The sequence below is a fragment of the Capra hircus genome, chromosome 27, assembly GCF_001704415.2.
Source record: "Capra hircus breed San Clemente chromosome 27, ASM170441v1, whole genome shotgun sequence".
Classification (NCBI taxonomy): domain Eukaryota; kingdom Metazoa; phylum Chordata; class Mammalia; order Artiodactyla; family Bovidae; genus Capra; species Capra hircus.
The window spans coordinates 34,282,499-34,307,306 of record NC_030834.1 but is presented as its reverse complement, the minus strand read 5'-3'; positions in this window follow the sequence as shown (position 1 = coordinate 34,307,306).

Genomic DNA, 24,808 nt, shown 5'->3' with positions numbered 1-24,808 from the left:
AAAACCTTTTGCAAGCATTATGCCATAATGGAGCTTTTATTTTCATGTCATGTTTCGTAGAGGTAGAATTGCTGAATCAAAGAAAATATTTTCTTAAATTTTCTTCTGAAATGCTTTCCTCAAAGATTGTAATAATGTTCATCAACAAGGTATGAGGCCACCTTTTCTCCCTTATTCTTGCCAGCATGCTTTAGCACTTTTGATTTACTTTCCAAGTAGTGACAAGAAAGTGATATTCCATTTTAGTTTAATTTGCCTTTAAGTAGCATCTAATGTGTTTGAATATCTTTGTTATATTTGTTAATCATTTTGATTTGATTTTCTATAAATAGCTTATTCCTGGATTTTCTCTATTTTTCTATTAAACCATTTATATACCTTGATCAGTTTGAAAAGACTTTTTGTATTACATATATTATATACTTATGTATATACCCTCTGTACATATGAATATATTTTCCCAAAATTTTTCCTTGCATGTTACATTTGCTTATGACTTCAGTTGCCATATGGAAAGATTTATATTTGTTTACACACATGTATTTACTGCAACTTCTGAGTTTCCGATTGTAGTTAACAAATTTCTCCAGCCATTAAAGTAGATGTGTAGTCTTTCAAATTTTTATACTACTGAGTTTGTCATAAATATGTATTGTATATGTATACATGTAACCCACTCCAGTATTCTTGCCTGAAGAATCTCATGGACAGAGGATCCTGGTGGCATAGAGTCCACAGGGTTGCAAGGAGTCGGACACAACTGAAGTGACTTAGCACAGCATGCATGTGACTATATATAATATATATGTATTGTTTGACTATACTGAACACCCCTGTATGCCACTTCAGCTTAATTATTATAGCATTTTCTCCCAATAACATCTCATGTGTATCCAACTGCAGGTAATTAGCATCTAGCATTTTTGCGGTAATAATTCTTTTCCTTTTGTTATAGCTTTAAAACATATATGCATATTCCTGAATAATGTTTTGTTTAGTTCTATATGTGACCTTGTATTAATGGATCCAAGCTGACTATATTGCTCTGCACATTTTGTTTACTTTTATATTTATGGAATGTGTCCATTTTTATGAATGTAGCTACAAATTATTTTTACTCTTTTAGGATATTAATATTTAAATATACTATTATATATGTCTTTGAAGGATTCTAATTGTTTTATTTTCATATTTCAGCTTTAATCCATCTAGCATTTAATTTTGTATATAGTAAAAGATAGATACCCTTTTCTATTTCTTTCCACATGAATAATCAGTTCTGCAAGCAGCCTATTAAAGAATTAATACCTTTCCCACAGCATGGAGACATCAGTTTTGTCATACATTAAATATTTGGGGCTCTCATTTCATATTTTCTACTCTATTTATTTGATAATTTTAGATCTCGAAAATATGTAAGATGTAAATTTATAGCATAGTCTGGATCTTTGTAAGGAAAGTCCATATCTCCTATGGACACATGCACACAAACATATACACACACATGCACACACATAAACACACAGACACACAGAGAGACACACATGTGTGCACACACAGACACATACATACACACACATGCATGCACACACATATGCACACGACCCACAAACACCCCACACAAACACACACAGACATGCACATTCACACACACACACCACTATTTTCAGAACTATTTTAGACAGTTTTTCTCTTCCTGAAAATATCTTAAAATAACTTACAAATACCTGCAACCGCAAAACTTGTTCTGACTCTAACTGAAATTACATTAAATTCATATGCTGAAAAAAAAATTCATATACTGAATGAGGTTAAATTCATTTCCAAAATAAATTCCACTTGGTAATAAGGAATTATTGTTTTAAGACATTTTTGTTTTCATCTTTTAATTAGACATTTTGCTTATATGATGAGTATAGTTTTTGTTTTCATTTTTAATATAGAAATGAATTTGATTTAATCTTGTAATGAATTTAAGAACTTTCTATGTTTTTCTAAATTCAAATGCATTGTAAATAAAATGGAAATTAAGACTTCTTTAAGAGTGATAGCAGCTTCATCCGAGAACCCAGCTGCTCTTAATGCCTTTTTCAATAGTAGGTATTTATTCTCTTCTGTGCTCTGGTAATAGAGCTGTTCAAGTGTTCTAATTCTTCTTGAGTTAATATTAGAAACTGGGAACAGAAACTGTCCATTTTCTCTAAGATTTCAAATCTGCTGTCATCAGAGTGTATCGTATTTTCTTCTGCTTCTTTAATCTGTCTCATATTTGCACTTACTTATCAGGTCTCATTCCTAATATGTCTGTTTACCTCCACTCTTGAAAATATTCATCGGGCTTGCAAAGTTTTGATCTTACAAACACATTATATGTCCTTCCTGCTGGTTTTTTTTCTATTTCACTTATTACAAGCTCTAGCCTTGTTAATTCTTCTACCTTGTTTATTTCATTATACTCTGTAGCTCTCTTTCTAATTGCTTCTATTTGCATTAAGTTCTATCTTTTTATCTTTCTTCTTTAATAAAGAAAACATTTAAGGCCATGCATTTTATTCCTAGGACAGCTTTCACTGTATCTCATCAGTTTTGTTCAGAAGTGTTAGCTTTTTCATTACTGTGTATCTAGTTAATGATTTCCTTTTGATCCGAGAGCAATTTAATCCAGTTTGTTTTTGTTTTAATTTCCAAGTAAAGATGTTCGTTCATTTATAAACTACTTCCAAAAAAAAGCTGTTAAGATTTTGTTTGTGGCCAATTATGTGATATGTAAAATATTTTGTAGACATAGAACACACAGGCTGGCGCACAAATACACATGCATATACATTGTTCAGAAGTTGCAGATTTGTATATTTATATGATAAATCAAAAGCCTTGAGTGCACTGCTCATTTCTTCTTATCCTTTGTATGTGAAGTCTACTAGGTCTTTTAAATTTCAAGAGAATTTCATTTGCGCTCCCACATGCGTTTTATTTCCATCGTATGCTGGTTTATAGATGATGCCGTGCTGTTTGGTAAATGCAAGTTTGTTGGAGATACATTTTCCTTGTCACACATGCCTCCTTTTATCCCTTTACAGTTTTCTTACTTATAATGTACAGTGTTTTTAAGATTATATTATGACTTTTTCTGAAAATATCATCACAACTGTTATTTTCTTTTTCTTTGCATTTGTAAGTTATTTTCATATCATCTGTACATTTTCAGGGCTTCCTTGGTGGCTCAGACCATAAAGAATCTGCCTGCAATGCAGGAGACCTGGGTTTGATTCTTGGGTTGGGAAGATTCCTTGGAGAAGGGAATGGAACCCACTCCAGTATTCTTGCCTGGAGAATCCCATGGACAGAGGAGCCTGGTGGGCTGTAGTCCATGGAGTCACAAGTTGGACATGAATGAGTGACTAACACTTATATTTTCAATCTTCCTTTATAGTATTAAATGTTTTTCTTGTTAAAAAACATAGATAGCTTGCTTTTTAAAAATTTAATATGACAGTATTGGATTTTTAAGGGGGCAAATTTCATCATTGATTTATAATGACTGATTTACATAGATTTATCCTTTAAACCTTACCTAATATTTATTAATATATTTGTATTGTTATTTTCTACATTTTACTTTAGACTCATTTTTCAGTTCAGTGTATTCATTTCTCCTTATTAATTTGGAAATTCAAATATATTATTTTTTATATCATATCATCATTTTCCTCTTCTTTTCATTCCTAATCATATATATAGGTATTACTATATATTATTTTTTGAAAACAAGTTAATATTTCCCCAGAAATATTCAGTAATCCTTAAAGCTTTACTATCTTGCTACTCTATGCTTACCTCAGCCCCTAACTTTACCCAGAAGAGTCTAGTGGAATATGTCAGCTTTCCTCTGTCCATGGCCCCGGCCCCTGGACTCCCTCTACCAATGAAGCAATTGGCTCCTCACCTCCCTCCCACTTGAAACCTTCCCCATACCAAGGTTTACTTGGCTTCTGTAGTATATTGTGCTCTGGGCCATAGTTAGACTTTGCTTTGGAGTATATTCTGCTACTTGATCATTTTGTCTTTATTGCTTCTGCTGCACATTCTTAGAGCAGCCATCAGTGTATGTGTGTGTGTGTGTGTGTGTGTGTGTGTGTGTGTGTGTGTGTGCGCATGTGTGTGTGTATCTGTTGGAAGGACACAAGACTCAGGGCTGGTGATGACTGCTTCTCTATCTTTTGGAGTTCTCTGTTCCAGACCATTTGCTCTTTGCTTATCCTGTTCTCTATTACTGTCTTCAGATGAAGTACCTGTGTGGTTCACTTTTCAAATTCTACATTTTTGAAACCCTTTTACTCAGGTAGGAAAATGGTATGGTTTTGATACAGGATTTCAAGTTTCCAGTTCCATTATCTCAGGAGACTTACAGATGCTTTGCTACTGCCTACTGGTTTCAGACTCACCGAAGGATAAACACAATGCGATTCTTTTCATTTTGGGGCTCTTCCTTTCTCCCCAGATGCCTGTAAGATTTCTGTCTGCACTTACAGCTCAGTAATTTTTCTATAATATGTCCAGGCGGGGGTTTCCATCAATCCAGTCCATACTGTGGGGAGTGCTTTCAACCTGCAGACTCAAATCTTTCTTCACCTCAGGAAATCTTCTCCTGTTCTTTGTTTAATTAATACATCTCCTCAATGTATCTTTTTCCCTTCTGGAATGCCTATGATTTATATACTAGATTTCCAGAGCATATCATTTTAATTTTTTCTCAAGGTTCCTTTATTGTTTTTCTCTACATAGTACTTTCATATTCTCCTTTTATAAAGAAACTTCCAGTACCCTTCATTCCTGCCCTGTGATTTACGTTCCATATTGTTATTTGGAGAATCATGGTTTCACAGGCGGTGTTTTCATTGTTTACTTTTCCTTTGTTTGTTCTGCACTTGATTCCCCTTGATAATTTCATTAGTTTTTCTGTGAACGTTATCTTTTGCCTTGGAGAGGACCCTTATTTTGCTAGTTGCTTCTTCTCTTTGTTCTAAACGATCTCACACTCTCTGCCTATTGAGTTCCCTTAGTAGGCTATTAACATTCATCCTCGGATCCCCCCACACTCTGTGTGTCTAACCCACCTAGGAGAAGCTCAGCAGCAATTTCAATCAAGAAAAGCAGATTTGGAGTCAGTAGGAAAAAATAAACTATTTGTGTTCAATTCACCATCTTACCAAAATCCTCTCTATTGCTGCCTTATTACTCTTGAGATTGAAATAAAACCCTGAGTCTTTGTTATCACTCTTGGTAGAAAATGTTTCTTTTTCAGTAGAACATTTAGAAAAATATCAAAAATTAGTAAAAAAAAAATCATTTAAAATGAACAAAGCGAAGCAAAACCTTTATTTGATTATGGATAGCATTGACCTGCATTCATAATGCAAACCCTTTATTTTTGGTGTCCTTATTTGGTGTACGCAAAAGACCAGTTGGGGCTCCCAGGTGGCTCATTGGTATATAGAATTCACCTATGAAGCTGGTGACTAGAGTTCAATCCCTGGGTTGGAAAGATCCCATGAAGAAGGAAATGGTAACCCACTCCAGTGTTATTTCCTGGGAAAACCCATGGACAGAGGGCCCTGGAGGGCTTCAATCCATGGGATCAAAAGAGTTGACCACAACTCAGTGACTAAACTGTCAGCACCTAGAGACCTATTCACACCCACACACACCCACACACACCCACACACACCCAAACCAGACCGTTTCTAGGGGACTGAAGTAAATACCATGTAAAAGTTTTCTGTACCCTAGACTTAGAAAAGAACCCCTTAAATGTTTTCACATATTCTTAATAAATATGTTATATAATCTCTTTTCCAGAGGTACATTTCTCTAATTAATTGGAGAAAAACTAAGAAAATATTTCATTGAAAGTTAAAAGTGTTAGTCGCTCAGTCATATCCAACTCTTTGTGACCCCATAGACTGTAGCCCACCAGGCTCCTCTGTCCAGGCAGGAATACTGGAGTGGATTGATGTTCCCTTCTCACTAATTACTAAATATGATAGCAGCCCTGATTTATTAAATTTTATCTTGAGATTTTTTAATTACAAGATTTTAATTCTTAGCAGTGGGTTTGTGTGAGGTTAGAAACTTTAGTCCTGTCTCAGAATAGGAGACTTCTAGTGAATTAACTAAATGGTCACCAGTCCAATTGAAGCAGCCACACTAAAAGCTATGTTAACATATACGAACTCATTTACATCTGGTCCATTTCTATGGAAATAAAATTCTAATTGCTCTTGCTTCCCTTTACTTCTTATTCAATTAACAATATAATGTTTCTTGAAAATACTCTTTTATTTTGGGAAATGCTGCACTTAAAAGGATTTTACTTCTTTGCTACATACAGTTAAGTGACATCTTTAAACAAACATGGCTGTTAGCTATTACGTTTTATTTTTGGATTTGTTTGGCAGATTTGCTGTATTAAACTGCAGCTCCGTGTCACTGTGTTAAGTTCCTTCCTCCTGGTTTTATTCCTTTATCCAGTTGTCTTGAATGACAGTCAGAGCGTAAGGCTCTTGTTCATGTCCATTGTTCCTATCTTCCCCTCTCCAGTTCTGATGTAGTGTAGAAAATGCAAGAAGTGTGAAAATAAAAAATATCTCAAATATAGAGATCTACCAATATAGCTTATGAGGCAAAACCACCTTCAAATCACAGCAGTAAATGGAAATCAAACAAGAAGTTGTTTTCTGCAGGGCAAGAGCTAACTTAGGGATAGAAGATAGGACTAGGGCTGATGATGCCGTCAGCAGGGTAAGCTCTGGGACATCAACCATTGTTCTCATTGTTATAGGAGCTGAAGTTTACTGGATGTTTATGATGCACCAGGTGGTGTACTAAAATGCTTCATAATTTTCCTCATTATAACCTTATGAAGCCGCTTGATAATTTTATTTGCTATTTCTTATAGAAGTGGCAAGTTCATACCTATTATGAACACTAAAATCTCAATTAAACCTAGAGACCCTTGATCACTGGTCCTGCCTCATAACCAGTATATTACTTTCTCCATCGTTTTCAATATCATCACCAGTGATGAAGCCTGCATAGTGGGAGACTTGGGTTTCATTCTATCGTACTGTGATTACCATGGACAACGCAGTAAGGATGCCTAGAGGGGAAAATACCGGTATTCACTCACGGTCTTCCAGTCTCATAGTCCAAGGTAGGTGAGTGAAAACAGGTACATTTTCCTGACGGCGAGAAGTTGGTATGGTTAAGACCACATGGAGAAGTATAAAGTATCAAGGGAAGGGAAAATAACACAAAATGTAGTTTTCATTTGACTTAAAAAAAAAAAAAAAGCCTTCAATTTTGAACATGAACGAGAAGCTACAGAAAATTGCCTTCCAGATTTTCCCAGATGGGCTGCAAACATGCGGCTTAGATCGAGCCACTAGTGTGTTCATCCAATCTTCTCCCTTAGCTTCCCCAATTTAAATACGTGTTCAAAGGCGCGTATGTGTGTGTATCACATACCTTGTTTCGTTGTGTTTTGCTTTATTGTGCTTTGCAGATATTGTGGGGAAATTTTGTTTGTTTTTCTGTGTCTGTTTGCTTTTTTTCTAATCGAATACTTTTATAAGTTGAAGGTTTATGGCAAACCCTGTGTAGAGCAAGTCTAGTGGTATCGTTTTCCCAACAGTATTTTTTCACTCTGTGTCTCTATCACATTTTGGCAATTCTCAAAATATTTCAAACTTTCATTTTTATTATATTTGTTATGGTATTCTGTAATCAATGATCTTTTCTATTACTATTAATATGTCATTGTTTGGGGGTACCAAGAAGCTCACCCATATAAGACTGAGAACTTAATCGATAAATGTTGGGCGTGTACTGACCACCTCACTAATCAAATGGTTTCCCATCTGTCTCCCTCCACTTCAGTCTCCATATTCCCTGAGGCACAACAGTACTGAAATTAGGCCAATTAATAGCCCTATGATGGCCTCTAAGTGTTCAAGTGTACAGTCACACCTCTTTCACGTAAATTAAAATAATTAAGTTATAATGAAGACCAGTGAGGAAGGCATGTCAAAGGCTGAGATAGGCTTAAAGCTACGGTTCTTGCACCAAATGGGTAGCCATGCTGCGAATGCAAAGAGAAAGTTCTTGAAGAAAATTAAAACCACGCCTCTAGCATGCATATGGATAATAAAAAACAAAACAGACGTTTTCCTGATAGGAAGACATTTTTTAGTGACCTGGATAGAGCCTCAAATCAGCCCCAACATTCCCTCAAGCCAAAGCCTCTTCCACAGCACAGCCTGAACTCTCTTCAGTTCTGTGAAGCCTGAGAAGGTGAGGAAGTTATGGAAGAAAAGTCTGAAAGCCAGCAGACTTTAGTTCATGAGGTTTAAGCAAAGAAGCGGTCCCCGTAAAGTACAAGAGCAAGGTGAAGCCACAAATGTTGTTGTAGAAGCTGGAGAAAGTTACCCAGGAGATCTAACTCAGATCATGAAGTTCTCGCTACCTTCTTGAAGGTGGCTACACTAAATGACAGATTTTAAATGTAGGCAAAACAGCCTCGTATTGGAAGAAGATGCATCTAGGACCTTCATAGCTGAAGAAGAGAAATCAGTGCCTGGCTTCAAAACTTCAAAGGACTGGCTGACTCTCTGGTCAGAGGCTAAGGCAGCTGGCAGCTTTCAAATGAAACCAGTGCTCATTTCCCGTTATGAACATCTTAGGGCCCTTAAGAATGATGCTAAATCTATTCCACCTGTGCTCTCTAAATGGAACAGCAACGCCTTTATAAGAGCACATATGTTTGCAACATGATTTATTGGATATTTAAAGTCTGCTATTAAAACCTACTGACCAGAGAAAAAGGTTCCTTTCAAAATATTACTGCTTGGTGACATGGACCTGGTCACCTAGGGGCTCTGATGGAGACGTACAAAGAGATGAATGTTGTTGTCATGTGTGTGAACTCGCACTTTGCAGCTCATGAATCAAGGAGTAATTTCTACTTTCAAGTCTTATTATTTAAGAAATACATTTTGTAGGGCTATCGTTACCATAGAGAATGGTACCTCTGATAAATCTGGGCTAAGTCAGTTGAAAACCGTCTGAAAAGGATTTACCATTCTAGATTCCATTAAGAACGTCTGTGGTTCACAAGGAGTCTAAATATCAACATACACAGGAGACTGGGAGAAGTTGATTCCAGTCCTCAGGAATGACATTGACAGGTTAAAGACTTCAGGAGAGGAAGTCAGTGAAGATAGGGGTAGGAGTAGCAAGAGAACGAGAAGCGGAGCCTGGAGATGTGACTGGATTGCTGCAAGGTTAGCATACAATTTCAATGGAAGAGGAGTTGCTCCTAATAAAGAAGCAGGAAGGTGATTTCTTGAAGTGGAAGCTACTCGTGATGAAGATACTGTGAAGATTGTTGACAACAAAGGATTTAGAATACACCATAAGCTTAGTTGATAAAGCAGAGGCATGATGTGAGAGGACTGACTCCAGTTTGGAGTGAAGTGCCATTGTGATTAAAATGCTATCAATCAGAACTGCAGGCTACAGAGAAATCTTTCAGGAAAGGAAGAGTCAATATTGCAAATTCATCATTGTCTTATTTTAAGAAATTTTCACAATCACTCAAATCTTCAGCATCCACCATCCTGATCAGTCCGCTATCTTCAGCACTGAGGTAAAGCCCTCCACCAACAAAAAGATCATGACTTGCTGAAAGCTCAGATGATGGCATTTTTTGGCAAAAAGTAATTTTAAATAAGGGTATGTACAGTTTTTAGACATAATGCTGTTGCACATTCAATAGACTACAGTATTTTGTAAACTTAACTTTATATGCACTGGGAAGCCCCAACAGCTTTGACTTGCTTGGTTCCAGTGGTCTGGAAGTGAAGCCCCAGTATTTTCCAGGTACACCTGTATGTATATTGAAGCATATATGTATAAATAAATGCAGACACATTATTATATATGTATATTACATGTATACATATGTGTGAAAATAAATGGATGAGTGAATGAATGCACATCACAGTTTAAGTAGCAATTCCATATATATACTAAAGTTGTCATTGATTTCAGGAAGACTTTATGACTGTTCAGTAGATTTTCATATCTCACAATAGAAATCCATGGCGTGAAGGGTTCTTTGAAGAGTCTAGTACTTACTAGTTATGAATTAAATAAGTGCTTAGAATGCTGCAGATAATACATTTTTATTATCAATCCAATTAACTTAATTGCTTTTATCCTAAGTGTGACACTTATGAATAATTATAATATGACAGTTTTCCCACACAGTACTCTTTTTTTCTGATGGTTTTTCTTCTGTATGGAAGGTATTCCTGAAAACGGAAAGACATTTTAAAATGCTGATTTGGATTTTAGTGTTGATTATGCTCAGTGATTGAAGTGACGTTTTTCCCATATACTTGTCATCCTTGGCACTTATGTCCATCTTCTGCTTTTGGCTATCGCTTTTATATCAATTATAGCAGAGCTTTATTTACAACTGCCTGAAATGTTCTATTGTCACCTAGCTGTCTCTCAGACATCCTTAATATAACCTGTCAAAATTTCAACTCAACTTATACGGCAGACTTGTTTTTTCTGTGGCTAAGTAATATAATTCAAGCCCATTAAAAAATGGATTTATGTTTTTTGCCTGATATTTTTATTTTCATGTCATCTCTATCAGATATGTAGACGTTTTTCTTAGTGATTTCCTTTTTATTGAGATATAATTAACATGTTAGTTTCAGGTGTGCAGTATAATGATTTGATATATGTGTGCACTGCAAAATGATGACCACAATAAATCTAGCTAACATTTGTCATCACGGGTTAGTCTGCTTTTTTTCCTTCTTGTGATGAGAACTTCTAAGAACTATTCTCTTAGCAGCTTTAGCACCTTTCAAATATGCAATACAATAGTTTTAACTGTAGTCTCCGAGCTGTCCATTAGATGAGGATCACTTACTTATCTTATAATAGGGACTTTGTACCTTTTTCTCCCTTTGCCATTTTACCTCCCCTCCTGCTACCTCTGGCAGCCATTGATCTCTTCTCTATATCTATGTGCTTTTTTTTTTTTTAAAGATTCCACATATAAGTGAGATCATATGATATTTGTCTTTGTCTGACTTTTTCTGTCACTTAGCATAAAACCCTCCATTCCATTCATGTTTTCAGAAATAGCAAGATTACATTACTTTTATGGCTGGATAATATTCTATTGTATATAGATACAACATTTTCTTTATTCATTCATCTGTTGATGTACACTTAGATGTTTCCATTATTCGAGTTCATTTTATCCCAGGGAATTCCTACTCCTCCCCAGTGTACATACTTCTCCACCCCCAAGTACTGTACTTCCATTGGGTTTAGACTTTTTTAGGCTTAGGAAGTCTAAGCAATTAATAACCACCATACCTTTGGGACAGTTGTAGCAGGAAAATATATCAAAACAAGGAAGCAGACATATGAAACTTATAGGAGATAAAATCACAGCCAGAATAAAAGTTTTTGTTAAAAAGCTGTGAAGTCTATTCTCAAAGTTGTAATGGTAGAAATTGAATCCAGTTAAAAAAAATAGAGATAGCTATAAAAGGGGAATGTTCACTAAAAAATCAACAAAGAGCTGTTGAGAATTTAAAATATGATAGGTGAGCTTTTAAATTGAGTGAAAATGTGAGGAAAATAGAATAAAATTAGAAGTTATATTAGATTAGAAAGATAAATTGAAGTTAAGGAGGTTCAATAACAAATTAGTATTATTCTAAGGCACCCTACTCCAGTACACTTGCCTGGAAAATCCCATGGACTAAGGAACCTGGTAGGCTGCAGTCCATGGGGTCACAAAGAATCGGACACGACTGAGCGACTTCACTTTCACTTTTCACATTCACACATTGGAGAAGGAAATGGCAACCCACTCCAGTGTTCTTGCCTGGAGAATCCCAGGGATAGGGGAGCCTGGTGGGCTGCTGTCTATGGGGTCACACAGAGTTGGACACGACTGAAGCGACTTAGCAGCAGCAGCAAGAACAGAAAAACAGACTGTGTATAATGTTACAGTGGTGGGGCATAGAAAGGGTTGGAATAGTGAAGAAGAAATAACTTACAAAAATTTTATTTTAGAACTAAAGGACAACAGTTTCTAGATTGACTAGGGTCACCAGTTACCTAATACAATGGTTAGAAAAATGCATTCCTCATGATACATTATTGTGAAATTTTGGACTGTCACAGGTAAAGAGAAAATCCCAAAGTTTCCAGAGAAATTATAGACCCCATACAAAGGATTGCCTTCAAGCTGATAGTTACGGGCCTTCTTAACAACATCATTGATGTATAAGTCACCGTGGAAAAAAGTATCTCAGTATATATCAAGTAAAACAGTTACTAACCTGGAATTCCATACCCTGCTAATGTATTAAATGTGAAAATAAAATGAAGCTACTTCTCAGCTATACTGGTTTTGAAAAATGTTTCTTCCCCTGAACACTTTCTCAGGAGATGATAGGAAGATATTCTCAAGCATAAATCAATAAATAGGAAAACATGGGATGCAGGAAATGGAACTTCAGCCTAGGAAGAAAGAGGAAATAATTACATCTCAGGATGGTGTTTGGGGAATACTAAAGTGAAATGAACTGGATTTCCAAAATGACATTGTACAGCATGCTTTAGAAGCAACGGAATAATCTATTAAAAATAGTAAAATTAATAGCAGCAAAGACAACAATAATGATAAGTGAACTGATTACTCCTGTTTTTGACCATGTTTTGACTACATTTCTGTCAGAATGTTCAGGAAACACTGATGAATACATAGAAAAGCAAATAAAAACACACACACATACAAATACAGGATCTAGGGCTTCCCTACTGGAGAATGCTCTCAAAAACAGTGACATCAGAGAAAAATTGGAATCTTGTCCATGGTTCAGTTTTGAATAACACTGGCTTAAAATTGTGATAGAACTCTTAAAAGACTATGCAAGTGAGTATATGTGTGTGTTTTATTTTGTTTCAGAAGGAATAACTGGTATATTTATTAGAAAAAAGAAGAGTTAAATCCTTCTTTTTTCCTCTTAGGAAAGTACTACCTACTATCCAAAACTGAGAAATCAAGAATAGCACTTTGAGCACATTTTTTAGAAGTATTATGATAAATATCATACTGTGAAATCAGCCAACTGTTTAGAGTGGTTCCCAGATTTAGGCAGCTCTGTGTTACTAGACTTAAAGTATATTTGGTTTGTCAAGGTATATATTTATTTGGTAACAATGCAGATGAATTGTTAAATGACATAACAGAAACACGGAAAGGTTCCAGTATGTTTTCATGAGGACCAAATTGGCACATATTCAAAGTGTGACCTGAAACTAGCTTGACATTTTTTTCCTAATTTAGGTTTTGTATCAACAAATGCCTTTCCAAGCCTGTTTTTTAATCCAGTGAAAGGATAAATTAATAGTGTACAAATCTCTCATCTTAAGGACACTGTAATATTTTCTGTAAGTTTTTAAAAGTGAGACCAACATTGATGTCTGTTCAGAGATGTGCACAGAAATGGGGCGACACAGTTCCCCACTCAGGTCTTCTCTGAGTTTCTTGCATCCACCTTTCATTCTTCCTCTGGCTGCACTTCCTTTCAATTCTCTTTCAAATTATCCGCTTTACTCCATCCCACTGAGATCTTATTAAGTGAGTGTTGAACTGATCTGAGAAACAAACTATTTTATGTGAGATGCACAAAGGAGCTAATTATAGCTCAGTGACTTTATATTGTAGCATGTATGCATTCTGGCAAGTTGGCCACTGAAGGAAGGGATCTAATGATGAGAATTGCAAGGGCTAGGACTGTCCAGGACCTATCTCTGGCCAATGGGTCCCTCAGACCATCCCTCTCACTTTCCTGTGCATGGGGCAAGTGCCCTTTTGTAATGTGATTTTTCAGACAGACACCAGAAGAGATTTCCAGTCCTTGTTTGTTTTTAATAAAGATAGATTACTCTGTAGTATTTTTTTCCCTCATTAAACAGTCAAGGACTCTTTAGTCTTTTGAACTTGGGCACTTTAGGCAGATGCACTGTGAAACTTCATATCAATCTCTCTCTTCTGGTTGGGCTGCTTATCAAGTGATCATTTATTCATAAATACTTGAGCACCCACATTTCCCATGTCAGGGACTCACAGTACAGTATCCCTAGACCCTTCTACAAAAGCAGGAACTCTGACTGAACATCAAGAGATGTTGAATAGACATAGTGTGGCATTAGGTTCCATATTTAATACGAGAGTGTATGTTGTTCGGTTGCAAAGCTGTGTCCTACTCCTTAGAGCCCCATGGACTGCAGCACTCCAGGCTTCCCTGTTCTTCACAGCTGCCGAAGTTTGCTCAAATTCATGTTCATCGAGTCGGTGATGCCATCCAACCATCTCATCTTGTGTTGCCCCCTCCTCTTCCTGCCCTCCATCTTTCCCAGCTTCAGGGTTTTCGGGTTTATTTACTATACTTCTTTTCCTGACATTTTGTTAGGCTTTTAAGTTTTATAGAAATGACATTTAAAATATATTTTTAAAGATTTTTCTTTTTTTTTTTCCTCAAAGTGTTTCCATTGCCTGTTTTTCACTTGGTATCTACCAAACACATATGAACTTAACTATCAACCTTGTTCTATATGAAAAATTACAGAGGAATCTACTTACCAGAGGGAGGGGACTTCTCAAAACTTTATTTGAAACATGGCTGCTAATGTGCTGGGCCTTTTAAAAATCTAGTAGTATTCTATTTTATTGGTTATATGTGAAGCTTGATTATTAAAAAAAATCCTTGTGTCTTCTGGCTAGCAACTGTTTATGATATGAACAACTCTTTCTTTTTGAGAAATGACATATTTTTGAAGTAAAGTTTTATAACAAAATAGCAATGTGATGTTTGATTACTATATTTTATATATTTTTTGTGTCTTAAAGATGAGAAGCTGATCTTGGGAACAGGATAGGACAAAATTCAGTTTTGCAGAAATGGAGCTCAGGAAATATTTCAAACTTAAACTCCCTAACATTCTAGTCCTCCGTATGAAATATTCTCAAGTATCCTTGATTTTCATAATGTCCGACTCAAAGCCCCATAAATCAAAAGAATCTGGGCCTAAACATTTTAATGCTCAAAATTATAGACTAAATGATAATTAAATGGCAATTTTCAGTATACTTTGCTTCTCTTAATAAATATAAGAAATAATAGTATTTATACCTTTATTACAATATGATGTTATGGCACATTGTTTAGGTGGCAAATTTTTACTGGTGAGTTTAAACCTATGTTTTTTTGTTTACAAATCAAAAATGAGTTTTAATTGATAGTGATAGTCATATATAAAAGGTAAACATGACTTAGCAATAATAGTCCTGTCATTTCAAGCTATTTCTTTTTTTACATTTACTTTAGACATTTGGGAAATTAGCAGCTAAAAGTATTCTGACATAGGTCAAAACTGATTGTTGTGTGTGTGTGTGTATGTGTGTGTGTGTGTGTGTGTATGTATCCTGCTATTGGTTTAGATTTTCCAGCTTGAGTAGATAGATTGTGCAATGAACTGGGAGTCTGTGTCTCCCAAATGTCATCAGTTGAGATCTAATCTCCGGTGTGATGGTATTTGAGGAGGGACCTTTGGAAGGTGATTTGGTCTTTAGGGGAGAGCCTTCCTGTGTGGGATTAATGCATTTTTTTAAAAAAGGAACTTGACTTTCATATAAATGTTTAGTGGTATGAGATGTATGTGTAACATATTTGTATCTGATAGAAAATATCTTAGCTCTGTACAAATGAGATACTATTACATAACTGTATTCCTTTAAATATTAACTTTAATGATCACATATGACACTTATGCAGTTTCTTTGTAAAGTAGTTCTAGGTAATTATGCCAATCTGATTTGAGATTAAGCACTGTTAGAAATCATAGGAACAAAAGGATATTTTTACAATAATTCACCAAGCTATTCCCAAGGACACAGTTTTTGGTATTTTGTTGATTTTTTCAAAAACTAGATTTTGCTGATCCAAGAAATATTTCTCCAATTGAATAATTCACATTCCAATTTAAAGTTCATTTCCAATATCAGTTTCTTTACAAAGCTCTCTCTGTCCCATTTAAGGTTGTTTAGTTCCCTGAGCTTCTTTGCTTTTTTGTGGTGCAGCAGATAAACTATCCTGATACAGTAACACTGATCCACTGACAGTGTGTAAATACGCAATGTTTATAACTTTTGTTATTGTTCCCTTTGGGTGTCTCTCTCCCTGACCAGACTGACTGCATAAGAGTAGGGATCCTATGGACTGGTAGAACTTAAGGGCTAGTTAATATTTGTTGAGTATCTAAATGAGTGAATGGACAATTAAATGAACAGATGGATAAATAAAATTTACTTAAAATTTAATTTGAGACTTCAAGAATATGAAGCATATATATTTTATAATAGTTTAAACTTTTGATATGATGTATTAAAATAATTGTGTTTCATCCAGAAATATGTTTATGAATGATACAAATGGTCTCCTTGAAGTCTTCTTAGATATTTAAAAGTCACTAACTTGTTTAAGTTCAGTTCAGTTCTGTTCAGTTGCTCAGTTGTGTCCAACTCTTTGCGAACCCATGAGCCGCAGCACGCCAGGCCTCCCTATTCATCACCAACTCCCGGAGTTCACCAAACCCATGTCCATCGAGTTGGTGATGCCATCCAGCCATCTCATCCTCTGTCGTCTCCTTCTCCTCCTGCTCTCAATCTTTCCCAGCATCAGAGTCTTTTCAAATGAGTCAACTCTTCACATCAGGTGGCCAAAGTATTGGAGTTTCAGCTTCAACATCAGTCCTTCCAATGAACACCCAGGACTGATCTCCTTTAGGATGGACTGGTTGGATCTCCTTGCAGTCCAAGGGACTCTCAAGAGTCTTCTCCAACACCACAGTTCAAAACCATCAATTCTTCTGTGCTCAGCTTTCTTTATAGTCCAACTCTCACATCCATACATGACCACTGGAAAGACCATAGCCTTGACTAACTTGTTTACATTTACATAATTTAAAATTAAAGCTTGATATAGAAGTGTGGTCAGATTCCATATTCCAGTTCCAATAAGGACTCTCTGGACTGTAACCTGCCAGGCTCCTCTGTCCATAGGATTCTCCAGGCAAGAATACTGGAGTGGGTTGCCATTCCCTTCTCCAGAGGATCTTCTTGACCCAGAGATTGAACCTGGGTCTGCTGCATTACAGACAGATTTATTACTTCTGAGCTTCCAGGGAACCCAATAAGGAACTGACCTACTCTTAAATCTATATTGTAGAATAGAAATAATGCCATATTTAAAAAAGAAATTTTTAAGGCAAGTCTTTTACAAATCATCATATATTTTGCTTTTATCCATAGATAATTTTATTGTTAGAGAGTCATACAGACAATGCACAAAACAGATGTACAGTTTAATGAATTAAGTTTATATATATGCCTGTGTCACCATGGTCCCAGGAAGAGACATAGTGTTGGTACACCAAAAGTGCCCACCACCCACAGCACTCTTTACCCTGCCTAAGCATAACCTCTGATTTTTAAAATAACAATTTATTCTCTTTATATTTGCAGACCCAACATTTTCAATCATCCTTTTTAACCTTCATTCTATCACTCCTTACTGCTATTTGGTCTTAAAGATTTTTGAAACTTGTACTAATGGAACCAAACGTGGCCCATCCTGTTTGTACATTTGGGGTATGCATATTTTTTTACTAATTTCATTAGTAAATGAAATTCATTTCTTTCCGTTTAACTGATGAACATATGAGTTCCTTCTAGTTTGGGGCTTTTATACGTAATGTTGCAAATACCATTCTTGTTGATGTGTTCTGAAATACATGTGAACCCATTTTGGAGGGTATGGACCTGTAAGTCATAGGGAGTCACCATTGCCTCTAGTGAATAAGATCAAGCTGCCTTCTAAAGCGGTTGTACCAGTCTTCACTTCCATGACCAGTGCCAGAGAGGGCTTTTTGTTATACATTTTTGCTTACACGGGGGCATCTCCAGTCCTTTCTGTTTTAGCTCTTCTGGTATGCTGCTGCTGCTGCTGAAGTCACTTCAGTCGTGTCTGACTCTTTGCAACCCCATGGACTGCAGCCTACCAGGCTCCTCCATCCCTGGGATTTTCCAGGCAGGAACACTGGAGTGGGGTGCCATTGCCTTCTCCGTCTTCTGGTATATGTGCTTTTATCTATTTTGCTTCTTAAGTTCAGGCTAATAGTACATGGTAATACATATTGAAGTGTTATTACATTTAGCAAAGCATCCGTTTTTACCTTTTTAAATTTCTCTAATGTTTAAATTAGGCTAATGCTTGTAAATTACTTAATATCCAGCACTTAATAATTAAGCAAAATTATTTTCTGAAACACTTCTTCCTTCATCTATTTTTGCCTTTGCCAGATCAAATACCATCATTTAGAATATAAGCATAAATTAGAAAGTATCCTGTTAACCTCCAAGTGAGTTATTTTTATTCAACGAGCATCTTTCTCCATTTCAAAAGGTACTTTTTTCCCAAAGTAAATTACTTCACTAGGAAAAAACAGTTAAATACACAGCACGTGTGTATAGTTTCTCATTTTTATTTGTCATAAAATATGTTGAAACGTAAAATATTTGTCTGACTTTTCTTCCCAATGCATTTCTTGAAGTTATGAGGACCAAATTTCATAAACATTTTTCTACTGATACTTCCTCAATGTCTGGTGATTCTTGGTTCCCGTTATACCTGAATTAGGCAACATTAAAAAGTTCTGATCTTTATAGGCGATAAAAATCTTGTTATTAAGCAGACTTTGGAAGAGCTAAATGTTATTTTCTAGGAATGCAAAAAATATTAAAATGAGGCAGGATATGCTCTGCAGCAGCTTTTCCCAAGCCAGGCTTTCTAAGTTTCTCAGAACAGTGACTTCAGTGTTTTTGCCAATTTGTTTATAAGATAAACCAATTTGGTAAATTTGGTAATATTTTTAGCTGGTTTTTGCCACAGAGTAAACATGTGCCTGTCAGGTCTTCTGCAAACCCGGACAGAGAAACATTGGTCAAGAGCTGTTTTCAGTTCCGCAGTTCACTGGAAACTTCCAAACATGCTGACGTTTCTCTCCCAGTCCTGTAGGTTCCTCCCCTTCCTTCTGTTCTCTGCCCTCTTTGCATTTTCTCTGCTACAGCTTCTTCTGCTTAATTTTGGAAACTGTGATGTATCCACTCATATTTCATCTTCTGGAGATGCCTTGGAATATCTTGTTCTTGATATTTCCTTCTTGATTCCTTTTGTTGTGTAGAAATTTATCTTTTTCCTCTTTCCTGTCACTTCAATGGGATTTTATTAAGGAAATGCAATAAACTCACATTCTGAACATATCTTACTGGTTTCGAACAGAAACTCATTTATTTGTTTTACCAGTGGAAAACTTAGAGAATCAGACAGATCTCTTTCTTCAGTCAGCATCTTGTTTTACCCATTAGTATTCACAGATAGGACCCTTGTCACATTTCTTGGCTTAATGTTATCATATGCAACTGGATTATATATATTTTTTGCATTTTATATATCATTTTGAGAAGTATACCAACAGGTCAGAAGGGACAGTCAGTTTCTTAAGCACATTCTGCACTGATTTCTTTTGCCAGTTACATTTTGTTTTGTATTCCTAATGAACACATTTCATTTTAGTCTATGCTGAACAATGAAAGCATGGGGATTAACCAAATTTTAAACACTTGTCCTCAATCATCTATTAAATCTTCTGGGGCTAGAGCCGTTTGAGGCTGGTTTCACTTTGATAACTTTCTCATTTTTTTTCCTCATTTGGCTATGCTCATATATTCCATGAAAGTAACATAAGGAGCTATTCTTGTGTAAAAAGCTTGTGCAGGATGTGTATGGAGTACATGGAATCAAACATGAAGCAAGACCCCTGTACATACACGTATGTACACTGTGAGCTTTCACACATGTTCTTTCTCTCTGCATTTCCCTCTTTCTTTCCCAACTTCTCCTCTCATAGGTGATGGTTTTTATCCTTCCTCTCATTTTTCTGACTGTGTGTTCAGACATTTCAATTATGTCCGACTTTGTGTGACCCCATGGACTTGACATACTCTACCAGGCTCCTCTGTCCACAGGATTTTCCAGGCAAGAATACTGGGGTGGGTTGCCCTTCCCTCCTTCAAGGATCTTCCCAACCCAGAGATTGAACCCGCATCTTCTGTGTCTCCTGAATTGCAGGCAAATTCTTTACCACTGGGCCGCCGGAAAAGCCCCTCCTCTTCCTGTACGTTTCTATATATCAGTGTTCTTCTGTGCTCCCCAGAGTCGTTCCAATTGCATTTCCCTTACAGGCTGGCTTTGAAGAGCTCTCCATGTCTTTTTGTGTAACCTTATCTTTCGTTGTCATACTTCTTCATTTTTATTGGCATTTTTTGTGTGTGTGATTTATGGCATTTATTTTGTGTTTCCGACGTATCTTGCTTCTTGTTTCTTGCCTTTTGTATGTAATTAGATGTTTTAGTGTCACTTGTCTAGTCTTTTGAAATTTTGTACCTTATTTCTTGTTCTCTAAAGAATATTGTTATAGTTAACAAAATTAGTGTCTACAGTTAATTGTCAGTTTTGTTGTCTGCGATCCCAGTCTGAACATGTTTTCCTTACTCTCAGTCCACACTCCCCAGTTCTGTCCTAGGGGTCATATGGGAATGAGCAAAGCCTTGCGGCGCCATTTTTGTTTTAAGTTCTGTGCTTCAGTTTTTCCTTTACCTGTCGCTGTCTCTTAAAATGCAAATGTTCCTTTGGGCAATGAATCTTTCTGTTTCTCCCCTGCAAACCTGTTTTGTTGGCATCCTTTTGAAGACTAGTTTCCCAGAGAATTGAATTCTATGTTGAAAACACTTTTTGATAAGAAATTTGACAGTATCATAAGTGTCCTATATTGCTGAGGATAATTCTCACAATTCTGAAGCAAATCTGTTTATTCTTTCTTTGTCATTTTCTTGGTTTAACGTTTATCTTTTCCTCCCTAGTCATTATATTCTTAAATACTTCACGATTCTTACATTTTTTCAAAACTTCCTTTCTCTGCAAAAATCTTCCCATTGTTTTTACACTGTAACAGCCTAAGTGGCCTTAAAATGACGAAGAACCATTTTCCTCTTAAATATTTTAAAAACTCAATTGTCATGCAGCATTTAGTGATAATTTTATGCCTTTTTGTTCATAACACCTTTTATAGCTTAAGTATTTTCTCTACTTATATGAGTATGAGCATTTCTCTCTTCCATTAGGATTTTCCCCAAGTATGCCTAGACTTGAATCCCTTTACATTTATTTTGCTTTTCCATAAGCCTTTTCAGTTTGCCAACCACAATCTCTTCTTTTCTTTTCGCCCCACTGACCTGTCTTCAGCTGTCCTTCTATCTTTTATTGCATCTCTTTAGTTTCTCCTGCTTTCTTCTTTTATAAGCCCTGTAATTGTTGGCTTCAAGTTCCATGGATTGTCCTGCATGCCGACTCTGCTTTCTCAATAGTTCCACTTCTTTTTCCTCTGACTTTAAAAGAGTATTTCTTAAGTAAATCATCTGGTTCTGTTTCAATTTTTTGAGGTGTCTTTTCTACTGTAATCAACTGTTCAATTAAATATCACTGTTATTCAGACACACACACACACACACACAGCCTTCATCCGTATAAATACTGCCTGGACAAGGACAAAACCAAAAACTGGCTGACAGAGGTGAGAAATAAAGTATAGCAATTTCTTAATGTACATAGTTTTATACTTCCATGCTCAGAATCAATTCCTGTATAACATCCAGTTCAAGATTTTAGGCTGGGGTTGACAGTAGTAGTTTCTGAATATTCTCAGGCATTTATTTAACCAAACATTGTGGAATATTAGATGTTTTATTGCTCTTGATGCTTCAAATGGCTAATTTTATCTAATTTTCATGATAATATTTCCATCTCCAATTTATAAATATGCAACTTGTCAAGGGACACAGGACTGTTTTTGGACTCCAAAGTGTTTTATTTCAGGTTATCCTTGTTTGAAGAAAATTTAAAAATAAAATGATGCTTATTAAAAAGCCTACCTTTAGAAGGATAAATATACACAATAGCCAATTTGAAAACTTTCCTATAATTTAATTTACAATTGAGATTGTAAAATATTTTCAGCTTTTACTAACTTGTAAGTTAAAAGACACTCACTCCTTGGAAGAAAAGATATGACTAACCTAGACAGTATATTAAAAAGCAGACATTGCTTTGCCGACAAAGATCCGTATAGTCAAAGCTATGGTTTTTCCAGTAGTCATGTACAGATATGAGCTGGACCATAAAGAAGGCTGAGTGCCGAAGAACTGATGCTTTTGAATTGTGCTGGAGAAGGAGAGTCCCTTGAATAACAAAGAGATCAAACCAGGCAATCCTAAAGGGAATCCACCCTGAATATTCATTGCAGGGACTGAGGCTGAATCTCCAATACTTTGGCCACTGATGCAAAGTGCCGACTCTTTGGAAAAGACCCTGGTGCTGGGAAAGTTTGAAAGCAAAGGAGAAGGGGTAGCAGAGGATGAGACGGTTGGATGGCATCACCAACTCAATGGACCTGAAATGAGCAAACTCCAGGAGATAGTGAAGAACAGGGGAACCTGGCACCCTGCAGTCCATGGAGTAGCAAAGAGTCGAACACAACATAGCAACTGAACAACGGCAGCAAAATACATAATTTTAGGTTTCAGCATGATAAACTTTGTAGAAAATAATTAGGCAGGAGGTACTTAGTTTGAATACTTGTAAATACCTATGTTTTAAATATCTAAGCTTGGTTAGAAATTCATTGAAGAACCACTGTGCATAATTTTAGCATTGACCATTAAGTAAACTTTCTTTAAAAGATTAAAAGTTATATAAAGTCCAGCAAAGCAAACTTTACAGAGACAGTAAGAATGCTGTAAAAACTTAATAGGGGGAACTGTAAGTGTCCTACTAATAAATATTCTTTTAAACATCTTATTTACTCTTTTAAAATCAAAAAAAGGCATACATATTTATTGAACTCTACCTTATAAGCTCTATTAGAAACAAACTTATAAGATGATGGTATGACACTCCTTTGCTCTCATGAGAAAACAGAGTTTCTGCAGAATAAATGACTTTGATCAAAATTAATTGAATAATGTTATTGTTCAGTCGCTCAATCATGTCTGACTCTTTGTGACCCCATGGACTGCAGCACGCCAGGCTTCCCTGTCCTACACCATCTCCCAGAACTTGCTCAAACTCATGTCTATTGAGTCTATGAGGCCATCCAACCATCTCATCCTCTGTCGTCCCCTTATCCTCCTGCCATCAATCTTTCTCAACATCAGAATCTTTTCTATTGAGCTGGTTCTTCACATCAGGTGGCCAAAGGATTGGAGTTTCAGTTTTACCATCAGTTCTTCCACTGAATATCCAGGGTTGATTTCCTTTAGGATTGATTGGTTTGATCTCTTTATTATCCAAGGGACTCTCAAAAGTCTTCTCCAACACCGTAGTTTAAAATTGAATAATGAATGACCACTAATTTTCAAGCCTGATGTATGTTATCTCTCTCCATCAATCTTTTTTCTTCCTCACATAGCAGTGTTTTAAAACCTAGAAATCCAAAATATTAAGCTTAACACTAATACTTGACTCTTCAATCTCACTTAAAATAGAAAGATTTCATCAAAGTATTTAAAATTTTATTATGCAATCTTATATAGATTAGTAAGAGCTAATATTTACTAAGAATCTGTTTACCAAAGAGTTATGTATTATTACACTGTAAAAGGTCAGTTTTCATTCCAATCCCAAAGAAGGTCAACGCCAAAGAATGCTCAAACTAGCACACAGTTGCACTTATTTCACATGCTAACAAGGTAATACTCAAAATCTTTCAAGCTACGGTTCAGGCTCAACAGTACATGAACAAAGAACTTCCAGATGTACAAGCTGAATTTAGAAAAGGTGAGGAACCAAAGATCAAATTGCCAACATCTGTAGGATGATAGAAAAAACAAAGGAACCCTCCCGAAAAAACCATCAACTTCTGTTTCATTGACTGTGCTAAAGCCTTTGAGTGTATGGCTCAAAACAAACTAAAACAAATTCTTAAAGAGATGGGAGTATCAGATCACATTACCTGCCTCCTGAGACGCCTGTATGCAGTTCAAGAAGCAACAGTTAGAACTGGACATGGAAGAAAGGACTGGTTCCAAATTTATACAGTCACTCTGCTTATTTAACTTATATTCAGAGTACATCTTGTGAAATGCCCGGCTGGATGAAGTACAAGCTGGAATCAAGATTGCATGGAGAAATGTCAATAACATCAGATATGCTGATGACACCACCCTAATGGCAGAAAGCAAAAAGGAACTAAAGATCTGTTTGATGAGTGTGAATGAGGAAAGTGAAAAGGCTGGCTTAAAACTCACATTCAAAAAACGAAGATCATGGCATCCGGTCCCATTGCTTCATGGCAAATAGTAAAGGGGAAAAAAATGGAAAGAGTGACATATTTTTTTCCTTAGTCTTCAAAATCACTGTGGACAGTGGCTGTGGCCATGAAATTAAAAGATGCATGTTCCTTGTAGTTTTATCCTAAGATAAAACTACACAACATATTAAAAAGCAGAGATATCACTTTGCTGACAAAG